General features: G+C 46.2%; 1 pseudogene; it reads right to left on the bottom strand.

Moving 5' to 3' along the window:
* Nucleotides 1–1675: 1675 nt before the first annotated feature.
* On the bottom strand, nucleotides 1676–6255 carry LOC146193445 (uncharacterized; annotated as a pseudogene).
* Nucleotides 6256–12673: the final 6418 nt, after the last annotated feature.

Raw genomic sequence — 12673 nt, forward strand, 5'->3', positions numbered from 1 at the left:
CAGTTACCTGTATTTATACGCTACGTCTATAAGTAGCACAGTACTGAAGATGGAGACCATCAAATAATACACCACAAGTAAAATAGGTAACACTCATCTAGTCACACATGAGCCATTGTGCAGAATAAAACTGGTTTAAACACCGTAGTTTTGTGTGTCCCTAGTCCTTTGTCCTTGTCTGCCAGCGCTGCGATACCATAATGTTTGATAACCACCACCAACTAGCCCAGCAGTATACCCTACTTAAAAAAAGAAAATACGTGTTGGCGCGACATTGCTGACAATCCTACGGAGCCCACGCGTGCGTGAAAGTTTATCTACAATTATCGAAATAATCATCATTCCAAAGCACGTGGCTAAACTGCGGACAAACAGGTGGTCACAATAAGTCAACAATAAAAATATTAAGAGAACAAAAGAGAGAACGGAGCGATAAGGGATGCCACTCATCTCCCGACTGATCTTTCCAAGTCGCAGAAATTGTTTTATTTACATCGACAACTTAACTTTTATACGCTTGGGTAATACCTGACGACAGAGCCTTGAACTTGTCAATTAAACATTATTCTTTGACTTCACGGCAGTAGTGTGATTGAAATCCAGATTCCAATATAGTGATCTTTAATTGATCATATGAATGACTTTGAATGTTTACAAGCTTGGACAAAGGTAGGTTGGGTAGGATTGTACTGTGTGCCTTGCGATTGTCAAAACGTAATCTAAAAGATGTCGCAGTTTTCCCTTTATTCTGCAGCTTGCAGGCGGAACATTCAAGTAAGTAAATTACATTTGGCAATGTCGCATGTGAAGCTGCATTTAATTTTTTATAGGGTAGTTTGAAACCGTGCTGACAGCGACTGATGCCGTTGTGATTTGGGAACAGATTTTACAGCGATATTTATTGCATGTTGCACAGCCAGTAAAATCGGCACGGGTGGTTTTCAAAGAAAATCTATCATTTCAATTCTTAGCACGTCTGAGTACAGCTCGGGGTGGTTGCTGAAAAGGACTTTTAGGCGCTCACTTTGCATCCAGATGTTGTGATGTCTGCTTAGAATACCTTTACATTAGGGGTAGAGGCTGAGTAGGTTAAAACAAAGTTAGTTTCCTGTTTAGAGATAGAATTGTTTGTTGAACGAAGTAACGACTCGCGGTCAAGTGCGTCGCCGCATTTCACGGCGTCGTCAGTTAACTTTGCGAGATATTTGTATTTAGTTAGAACACGTCGAAGTTCTTCGCGATTCCTGTAGAAGCCAGATGGTTCGACACATATCCTTTTGAAACAAACGGCCTGACTGTATGGAATACTGGCTTTGCAATGATATACATGTCTGCCGTTAAAGTTAAGATACTGCTGGTCGTCAGTAGGTTTCTTATAAAGGCAAGTGGTTAGTTTTGGACGTTAAGGGACACTTTAACATCAAGAAAACAAATATTTGAATCCGAGTGCAGGTGCGTGAAATACATGAACATTTTTGAAATCTGCCATAAACGCAAGAAGTTGCTCTTCGCCTTGCTGTTAGATTTTAAAAATATCATCAATAAAGCGTCTGTAAAACAATTGATTTAACGGAGGAATATCACGGCAACCTATTGCTGCGTTCTACCGGCCAAATTGGCCGACAGCTACGCGATGAAAACCAGGCGGATTCGCAGAGCGAAAAGACGACGCTTTATTTCCAGCTCGGAAATACATAAAGAAGAAAATAAAGGAGGGGAAGAAGGAAAGAGGGACTATCTACGCATGCGCTGGTTATCTGCAGCATTGTTGTCAGCAGCATTTCCTTCCCCTAATAGCCATAGCGCTCCACTGGCTTTCTAGTTCTTGTGGACCAGCGTAGCTCGGGAACAGGCCCTTCGGGAAGGTCGTGAGCCTCGTCTGTCGGGGCCCCTAAGGTCGCAGGAGGCGATTCTGCAGGACTTGATACTTCTCTGCTTCCGTCGGTGTCTAATGAGCGTTTTCGGATCTGGTCGACATGACGTCGAACGACTCCGTCCTCAGTAGCCACAGTGACTAGACGGGCACCACTCGTCGATTTCACTTTGCCTGGTGTCCACTTTTCTCCTACGCCGTAGTTGCGCACGTAGAGTGCGTCTCCCGGGGTGAAGTACCAACTGGCGGAATCAGTCTCCGAATGCTTGGGTATTTCGTAGTTCCTCGGAGGAAAACACATATTAATTTTGTACGCAAACGGTATCCCAGAAGAAGTTCGGACGGAGTAGAGCCTGAAACTTGTGGCGAATTTCTGAAGTTACAAAGAATTCTCGCCAGAGCAGTTGTCACCTCCACGCCCGGCATTTTCTTCAAGCCCTCCTTGACTGTTCTTACGGCCCGTTCCGCAAGACCATTGCTCTGGGGGTGATAAGGCGGGGTACGAATATGCTCGATTCCATTTTTCTATAGGAATACCGCAAACTCTAACCCAGTAAAAGGTGTACCGTTGTCGGTAACTATGGTGCGGGGCAATCCAAACCTGCTAAACAAGGTTCTCATGCAATCGGCAGTGGCTTTAGCGGTTGCTCGAGATGCTGGATTGGCTTCTATCCAATTGCTGTGTGCATCGACAATTACCAACAACATTTTGTTTCCAATAGGCCCTGCATAGTCCGCATGCAGCTGTGACCACCTCTCTCTTGAAATCGGCCAGCTGACAGGATTCCTAGGGGGCATGGACAAAGCCTGCACACAGCTTCGACAATTCGAGACCAATCTACAAATATCTTGATCTAAACCGGGCCACCAAAACTTAGCCCTCGCCCTTGTCTTCATGGTTGACGCACCCTGATGAGACTCGTGTAGCATCGTCAACAGTTTCTCACGCGCCGCACTTGGTATCACCACACGATGCCCCCAGTACAACAGCCCCTTCTCCACAGACAACTCATGTCTCCATTTCCGGAATTCCGCCACTTCCCTGCTGTCACCTTCTACGACGGAGGGCCATCCGTTAGTCACGTACCTGCATATCTCTTGCAAAAGCCCGTCAGCTGCTGTGAGCGCTTGAATCTCTTGGTGGGAAACCGCTGGCTGGTCCCATTCGTCGATTATAAGCACCATTTCCGACAGATCTTCAGTTTCCGCTTGCGGCTCCTGCAGCGATTGAGGCAAACGGCTTAGAGCGTCAGAAATTATCATTTGTTTTCCAGGTTTACAAATGAGCTTGTACAGTCGTGAGCAGCCTTGTCTAGAGCGCGCCGACGGGGCTCTGTGGAGCAAGTCAGCGACATCTAACGTTAGGCTCTGGATTTGAGCTATGCATCCTGTGCGCATGCGCGGCAAATCGGAAAGATGCCTGCTCATAACTTCCTCATCCAGCCCCTGCCTTGCGAGTACCTTTCTTGCCGCTAGGGTCGCATTGCCTGCATTTGTGATAAGGTGCCTCGATTCGCGCCCGCTCTCCGCATCGAGGCACCCTCATTTGTGAGGTTGTGACGGTCGCCAGAACGTCGCGATGACGCCGTGTTTTTCGAGTGCAACGAGACGGCCAGGCAAGCAAGCGCAACTGATAGCGGAATAATGCGCGTTCCTGCATACGCACCACTCATCGCCCCTGTACATTAGAGTGGAGCAATTCAAGTTCCTATATCTGTAAAGATGTCAAATGCCGTGTCCCTTATAGCTTATAACCCGGCCCAAAACACGCCATCAAACGAGACGCCTGCAACGCATGGTGCGTGATCGCAAACTTATACGGACAGGATGAAAACAGATACCAAACAGCCAACTAGGCCCAATTCTCGCACTTTTTGCTATGGTGTTTCAAGCGCGCGATCATCCGCTATCACTTGCAATTGCTTTTGAACCGAGCGATCACCCGATATCACTTGCCTAGCCGCTTCGTGATTCGCACGAAACGAGTTGGTTTTCAGGCCGCTGCTACATATCCTTAAACGCGTACCTGGCGGCATGAAGCGCAATCACTGAATGAAAATGAGGCCGGGAACCCACGACCAGGCACTGCTTTATTTTGGCCGCGCATGCGCATGGGACGCATAGCTCAAACCCAGAGCCTAAAGTTAGATGGCGCTGACTTGCTCCGCGGAGCACTGTCGGCGCGCTCTAGACAAGGATGCTCACGACTGTACTTGTATGCCCCTAGCAAAAGCGCCCAGCGCTGAATTCGGGTGGCAGCCATGACAGAAGTTTGACGATCCTGTCGGAGTAGACCTAATAAGGGGCGGTGGTCCGTTACAAGCGTGAACTCCCGGCCCAACAGGTAATCGCGAAACCGTGTCACGCCAAACACCAGGGCTAAAGCCTCTCGCTCAATTTGGGAGTAGTTTCTCTCAGCTGAGGTGAGCGTCCGTGATCGGAAGCCAATTGGCCTGTCTTCACCATTTATTCGGTGGAAAAGGGCAGCACCGACACCGTAAGGTGAAGCATCGCATTCCAACATCAATTCCAGCTGCGGATTAAAGTACGTTAGCACTGGGGCTGAACACAAAGCATCCTTGGCCTTCTTAAATGCCGCGTCTTCTTTTTCGTGCCAAACCCATTTTGCACCTTTTTCAAGAAGGCTGTACAGGGGTGCAAGCATAGTGGAAAGATTTGGCAAAAACTTGTAAAATGTAACCATTGCCACAAAGGATCGCAACTCGGCAACATTTCGCGGTACAGGGGCTAGCCTGATTGCATCCACGTGCTTCTTGAGGGGGTGTAGCCCTTCAACACTAATACGATGGCCAAGATACGTCACCGATTGTTCGCCAAACTTGCATTTGTCATAACGAAGTTTGATACCATTCTCGCGGAAACGCTGTAGCACCGCTTGCAGATTTGCCTTATCAGCATCATTGCTTTCGGCTACCAGGACATCGTCTAGATAAGCCTGAGTCCCTTTTAGTCCTTGCAGCAGCGATTCAATCTTTCGTTGGAATAGCGCTGGCGCTTATGCGATGCCAAACGGTAACCTGTTGTAGCAAAAGAGCCCCTTGTGTGTGTTTATCACTGCTAATTTCCGCGAGTCTTCATCTAGCTCAACCTGGTTGTAAGCATCGCGAAGGTCTAAAGTACTGAATTTTTTTCCTCCACATAGATTCGCAAAAATGACGTCTATGACAGGGAAGGGGTACTGCTCAACCTTGCACACAGGGTTTAGTGTAATCTTAAAGTCCCCGCAAATGCGCACTGTTCCGTCCTTCTTCAAGACTGGCACGATGGGCGTTGCCCATTCAGAATGAGGAACTGGTGATATTATGCCAGCCGAGACTGATCTGTCAAGCTCTTTAGACACTTTATCACGAAGTGCAAAAGGAATTTTTCTTGCCTTAAAGAACTTGGGGTTTGCTCCGGCCTTGATGTGCAGTCGGGCTGGCGGTCCTTTCATGAGACCAGCGCCTTCAGTGAACAGGTCGCAGTTTTGCTGGAGCAGCATCGGCACGTCCTCCCTGGCTTGCTTTGATACGGAAGGCTTCGAATACATAGTCAGCATCTGAATGCGTTCGTCTGTCAATGTTTTTAGCAGGTCCCGACCGCAAAGACTGGGGCTATTGCAGTCTAAAACCGTCAGACTGCACTGTACTGTGGTACCTTCATAGGAAACTGGCGTGGTCAGTGTACCGAGGAGTGGCAACTTTCCGAGATAGCATGAAAGCTGTACTTCCGACTTTTGCAGCTGCGGCCATTGATGGGAGTGCACTTGGTAAATGCTTTTGGGAATGACGCAAACAGGGGAGCCGGTATCAATATCCATCATTATTTCGATGCCATTCCATGCAAACAATTTTCTGATGGGGGGTATAAGAGAGTGCGTGGTGGTCAAGGACCAGATTTAGGACGCGCTACTATCACACTCTTCGGTTTCTGGCGTCTGTGCTGTTAGTGCTAGCGTCCTGCTTGTCTCATTTGCCGCACACATTCGCGCTAAGTGCCCTGGCCGTGCACACTTAAAACATTTGCGCTTGATTAGTCGACAAGCCTTTGTATTATGACCATGCTTACCGCAACATTTGCATTGTTGCATGCCCTGTGACTTCGTACGCGATTCGTATTGGCCAGATAGCTTTAGCAATCTTGCTTGTTCTTGGTCAGTAACAATCCCTTGCGAATCGCGTTCAGCGATCTCTGCGGCGAGGGCAATAGCCTCGGCTTCTTCGAGATTCAGATTTTTCTTCGCTAACAGCTGCTTCTGCAGACTCTTGGATCTGACACCACACACAATATGGTCCCTTATCATTCTGTCTAGCATCGTTCCAAAATTGCAATTGTGTGCCATCTGCCGTATTGCCACAATGAATTCATGTACAGATTCCCCTTCTTGCTGGTAGCGATGGAAGAACTTGAAACTTTCAGAGATTTCATTCGGTAACGGGTCGTAGCAGCTGCTTAGCGTCTCCATAACTTCTTTGTAGGTAAGGTCGTTAGGCTTTCGCCGTGCTACCTTCGCGTTCAAAATTTCTATTGTCCTTGTTCCAAGTGCCGCTACCAGCAGGGCTCTTTTCTTAGCATCGTCTATCAGATCGTTCGCTTCGAAATAAGCTTGAACCTTGACAAGGTACGGCTGCCACTTATCTTCTTCGTCTTCGAATTCTGGTAGCCTGTGTGCCATGGCTGATCCTTGGCGGTGGGTTCCTTCTGCGTGACTGTCGTGCTTGGGCGTATTGCTGGTTTCCTTGCTGCAGCAGAATCCTCGTCGCCACTGTTGCGTTCTACCGGCCAAAGGCCGGCAGCTTTTCTACCGGCCGTTCTACCGGCCGAAAAGACGACGCTTTATTTTCGGCTCGGAAATATATAGAGAAGGAAAAAAAGGAGGGGAAGAAGGAAAGAGGGACTATCTACGCATGCGCTGGTTATCTGCAGCATTGTTGTCAGCAGCACCTATGAAAATATTCGCATAATTAGGACCTATTTTCGTATGCATTATTGTGCCGCTAACCTGAATAATCAGTTTTATTAAATTCGAAATTGTTTAGTTCAAGTAGGAGCCTTTGATCAATAAGTATATGTTGTACGCATAAAATGCTGTTAGCTTCCATATATTTTATGACCACAAATATTTAGACCCATTCGTTTTTGCATGAAGGTTTCATTTCGTTTTGCTTGCAAGGCCTATCTGAACTTAAATTTCAGGGTCAGCACCATTTTATGGTATGCTGTCCATCCCTTCAGCGACTGCAATAAAATACCTTGAGTATCATCAGCATCGATGTCGTAATGAAGCATGGAGAACAAAGAAAACAAGCATTTCGGTGCTTGGAAGCTGTGTGGAGCAATACCAGGTGATACTTTATATAAGCTAGTCATACTTCACTCCAGTTTATAACAGTCCTGCTTTTTTATTGGCCAGCGCTTAATACTTTCCATTACTCCTTTTTCTGTTCTTTAACGCATACCAGGTGTCCAATGCCTCTTAGAAGTCGAGCTGTCTCAGTGTATCTCTTTTCCATGAACTTAAGCAATAATTATTCCTCCATGGACCTCTTCATGTGTTTTTGGCCGTAAATTCCGTTGCTGTACACGAAATTTGCCATGCGCCTGAAAGAAATTACGTCAACATGTCCTGCATTTCGTTCCCGGTAATCGTCTGCGTTTGCGCGACGTTCGATATGGTCGGTCTCGAGCCGGAAAGCGCTCCGTTTTTTGCAGTATCGGAAATAAATCAGGTATGTAGCGTGCCACATGTTTCCTAATTTGCACGCGCATGACTTTCTTATGCAGTACAAGAGGCCTTTTTTTCAAGAAAAGAGCTTTTCTTGATGCTTACTGTAGTACTAGCTTTCCATATCTCGATCATTGTTTCCATGCAGTGCTGGCTTATAACGCCACAACGCAAAAAAAATCTCTGTTGGCGTGACTATAAACTTACAAACTTCGCTGCAAGAGACAATGACTAAGCATATATTACCGTCCTGAAATGTTGTTATAGGTGCTACTGCGATCTCCCTGACGGATTTGTGGCACACGATAACTGCGTGTGGGGAGCAGCGCTAACAGTATATTTGTTTTGATTTTCTCCGTTTCCGCAGATTCCATATCTATTACAACGACGACATAGACATCACTGAAATACAGGTGTTCATCATAAGATGGATTCCCAGAGCAATCGACCGTGGAAAAAGCTGAAGGAGACACCTGGGTGAGTTTTCTAAGATGGCGTCTGGAACTGCCCACCATTTAGCCTCTTGCCCTGCACTTGGACAATACCGGCGCCGCCTTTTGGAAACTTGCCACTCACCAGCTACCTAAATACAGATGCTGCCACTGGGCCTTCCAGTGAGTTTCAACAAACCTCTGGGACACATGCACGGTCTTTTATTACGAAATAAAGAAATCTCATTCCCAATACATATATCTGGCTTTGCTTCAGTGCATTTTTTCTAATGAGTTGCACGAACATCTCTAGGCATGTGTATAACCGCAAGCAACAAATTGGCAAAAAAACATGAAACCAACATATAAATCAAGATACTAATATTATGCATGTCAGTATATAGGCTTGGCTTACAAATATTGCAGTGCCAATGAATTTGAGAGGATGAAAATATTTATAAGCCACTGAAGAAAATCCGATGGCAAATATTACGATAGCCGACAAATACGGTTGGGTTGTCAATATAAAACAGCCAGTCAATAAGAATATATATAAATATTGGTTTGAAACTAGAAAATCAGCATCGTAGGAATGCCGGCTTTTTCAATGGCTAAATATAGGTCCTACATCAGTTTTTAGTCCGGTTATATATTGGCTTAGGTTGCATTTCGGCCCAATGCCGATAAAGGTACGACATTAGTGCCAATTTTTCCCAATACTTTGCCGGTATTGGACGGATGCTGTTGTGCTACTTGGGTCTGCATAAGCGGCCGTGGTACAGAGCGAACAGTTTTTTTTTCTTGCACGTGATGGGTGCCACAGCTTTCCCGGTTAAAAGTTGCGTGCTGCTTTTTGCAAGCGTCTACATGGAATGCGGATTATCTGTGTCAAGCTGCCAGTAATTAGTTCTAGTGGTGGTGATAAAGCTTTAGAGTAGGGCAAGGCGAAAACGTCTCGTGCTCGCTGAGAAACTTATTTCCCCATCGGGCGCTTATTTTCGAATGATGCCGCAATGCAGCTTCATCTCTCGGCTTACCGGACACATCGCAAGAGCGGCGGATTGTTGTGCCGTTACACGTCTCTACGCACAGCGTTTGAATGACAATGTATTTGCGCTAAGCAAGACAAGATTTTAGTGAACAAGTGCTTGGGAGTGGGCTAGTTGGAACACCTTCTCATAAATGCTGCGCTGCTTAGTTGTACACGGTCCAGTTTGTCCAGTTCCTTGGTCCGTGTAGAATGAAGCAGCGCAGCATTTATGAGAAGATTTTAGTTTTAGAGAACGGAGTTGTGTCGCAGTTGATTTTAAATTCACCAACGCATTATTTTTAAGTATACTATCCCTCTTTTTAATTTATTACCTAAGCTCCTATAGCTAGGAAATTTTGTGTTCTAACGCTAAAGTTACTTTTTCCCGTCTTGCGTATCTTTGACATTAATATAATTCGCTTTCTCGGAAGTGTCCTGCACATTTATATAATCGCCGCGACTTGTTTTCAGACGTTACACTGAAAGGTGGTCGCCTTCCACAGTTCAATATGTGCAATGTCGTGACGTATCTGTGTGTGCAATCGTGGGTTAATAAAGCCCGGCTTTCGATGTAACGAATCTTCATTATCTGTGTCCTTAAGCTAAATCACTCAATACATCTGAATCATATCCATGTGCTTCCAGAATTGACTCGAAGGGGCCATTCATTAGAGAGGTGTCTGGAGAAATAAGCTACCAAATGCATTTACTCGACGCACCGCGAACGCCCATTGCCAAAGACGACTGAGCAGAACGATCATATGATGGGGCGGTTTAGGACGCCGTAACAATCCAGTTTACATAAAACTGGAAAGTGGAAATTCTCGTCAAATTGGCTACACAGTTACGGGCCCATTTTGCCGCCTTATCCCAGCATCGGTCGGCCTCCGTCGTCGTCGGCATTGTATTTCCTCCCAAATTGAAAATGAAATTAAATTTTCCGCCAAATATACATCACTTCAGTGTTACGTGTTTTCGTGATGTCGCTTAATTTCACATGATGCGACGTCATTTGCTGGCATCACAGCTCGTAGAATGTGCCACGAAACTAAGGCCTCCCTTACTCATAATGCAGGCTTTCTTTAGGAGTTTCGCCACGGTAGAACAATCCCGCGATAGCGAAATACGCATAAACACCGGCGTGTGGACTGATCGACGCTTTATTTCTTTGGCTCCCCCTATGAACTGAGATGCAGAACAAACACATGACCGTTTGACATTACGAAAGCTTACGACGTCCCATAACGTACCATTTGCAGGGGATTTGATTTTGTTTATTTGCTTTTAGAAAAAAAAATCAAAGCCAACGACGATTGAGGCAGAACGACGCTCGGATAAGGGGGAATAATCCTCACCGTAACTTCTTCGCCAACTGCCAGAGCACGTGACAGCGTGCTGGTGTATGTTTTCTCCCAGATTTATAGGGAATGGTGAAATCGATTTCCGGTAACCTCAGACTCCACCGGCCAGACGCCCAGATGGGTCTCGAGTACTCGCCAGCCAGCGCAGGGAATGGTGATCGGTTACAACTTGAAAGGGCGGCCGTAGAGGTAAGGGCGACAGAACGGCAAGACACCCTTTTTCCGACGTAGAATAATTTCACTCAGCACAAGAAAGAGTACTGCTTGCGTACGCTATTCCGCTTTCCATGCCTGCCTGATGTTGAGCGAGTACAGTGCACTGAGTCTAACGCCGCTGGCATCAGTGTATAAATCGGAGTCACCTGCCTCGTCCAACTGCGCAGGTACAGGTGGTGTTTGCAGCCGTCTGCGCAATTTCTGGAAAGTTTCTTGTTGCTCAGTGGACCAGAAAAACGGTGTATCGTCACGTATTGGATGTGTCAGCGAATCCGCAATCCTGGAGAAACCAGATATGAAGTGGTAGTAGTAGGCGCAGAAACCCAGGAAAAGTTTCACACTTTTTTCTTCGTGGGAAGAGAGAATTTCGCTATGGCGCGAATTTTTTCAGGATTGGGCTTGATGTCTTCAGTACCACCCACATGGCCAAGAAACTTCAGCTAAGTGTACCAGAAGTGACATTTCTCACGCTCGAGTGGTAAACAACCCAATGGAAAAGCATCCAGTACACTTCTCAGGCCTCAAAGTTGTTTTGCAATGTTTCTGAGAACACAACGAAGTCATCAAAATAAACTAAGCAAATTTGCCATTTAAGGCCAAAGAGGACCGAGTCCATCATCCACTGAAACGTCACCAGGGCTGAACATAGGACAAAGGGCAGTACTTTAAAATCGTAAAGACAATCGGGGGTAACAAATGCCGTCTTCCCAAGGTCCCGTTCATCAACTTCTATCTGCCAGTACCCGCTTTTGAAGTTGCTGGATAAGAAATACTGAGCCCGGCGAAGTCTGTAGAAGGAGTTGTCGATCCGAGGCGACGGGTAGACACCTTTATTGTGACACTATTACACTTTTGGTAACCAACAGAAATCCGCATAGTTCCGTCTTTTCCTCACTAGGACGACAGGCGACGACTATAAGTTGTAAGATGGTTGAAAGACACCATCGGTATCTCCCTACCTCGTGCTTGAATGGCCTCGTGTTTCTGGTGTGCGATACGGATAAGGTTGGTGCCGGATGGGTCTTGCATTGTCAGACGTAATAATACGGTGTTTGGTAATGGTTGACTGGCTCACCTTTGATGAAGATGCAAAGCAGGTTACATAGCATACTCTTGCACTTATCCCAGCCCTTAAATCACAATACTGTTCTGCGGGGAGCTCCGAACTAATGTCGATGCAATCAAGGGGGCCGGAGAAAGTTTATGGTTTCAGATGGAGAGCAGGCTGAAGGTGCTTCTAATGGATTTTCGAAGGCGATGGCCGTAGTACGAAATGTGTTGTTGTTGGTTCGAAAAGTTGGTGAGTAGGCCCTCTGACTATCCTTGACAAAGGTGGATGAGGCTTCACACTGCACAGATACTGTGTGTAAACAAACGTGAATAATTTTCCTCGCCGAGCACTATCACATCACGTGGACGTTTGCTGGCGGCACGCACAAAAACACTGGCACTGGCACAAAAGCACAAAAACACTGAATGCGTCCGTTCGGAACACACGCACTGACACATACGTACACGCACACAAACAAACAACGAGCAAAGAACGAGGGGAGCGAACTAGCAGCTTGGGCGCGCTCTCCCGCGCAGTAGCCCGGCATCTATTGCTGATGCATTAAATAAAGACACGATATTTAATAGTGAACGCAAGGATGGCGCTCTTGTTCACATTTAACGTGAGTGGCAAGCCGCACAACCAACTCTCAACACAGTTCAGGTACGATTCCAAGCGGCCATAAAGGGATTGCATATCTGATGGAGCCACAAAAAACGCGATATCATCTGCGTATAAATAAGTGCGGACATCATAATTATTTGAACTCAGAAGCGTAGGTGAGAGTACTGCCCCTTTAGGAAATCAGCTATATTGCTTGTATCAGCCAGAATGGACGCCATTTAATGAGCCGAAAAACTTTCGGTCTTGATGAAATGCAGGTATCAACCTACTAATTAATGTGGAAACTGAAGAGTATGAAATTTTTCAGTACAATGCTGTGTTTTACATTATCATAAGCTTTGGCTATATCTAACGTTATCAAG

The sequence above is a fragment of the Amblyomma maculatum genome, chromosome 4 (genome assembly GCF_055883805.1).
Source record: "Amblyomma maculatum isolate TAMU_Amacu chromosome 4, ASM5588380v1, whole genome shotgun sequence".
Lineage (NCBI taxonomy): Eukaryota > Metazoa > Arthropoda > Arachnida > Ixodida > Ixodidae > Amblyomma > Amblyomma maculatum.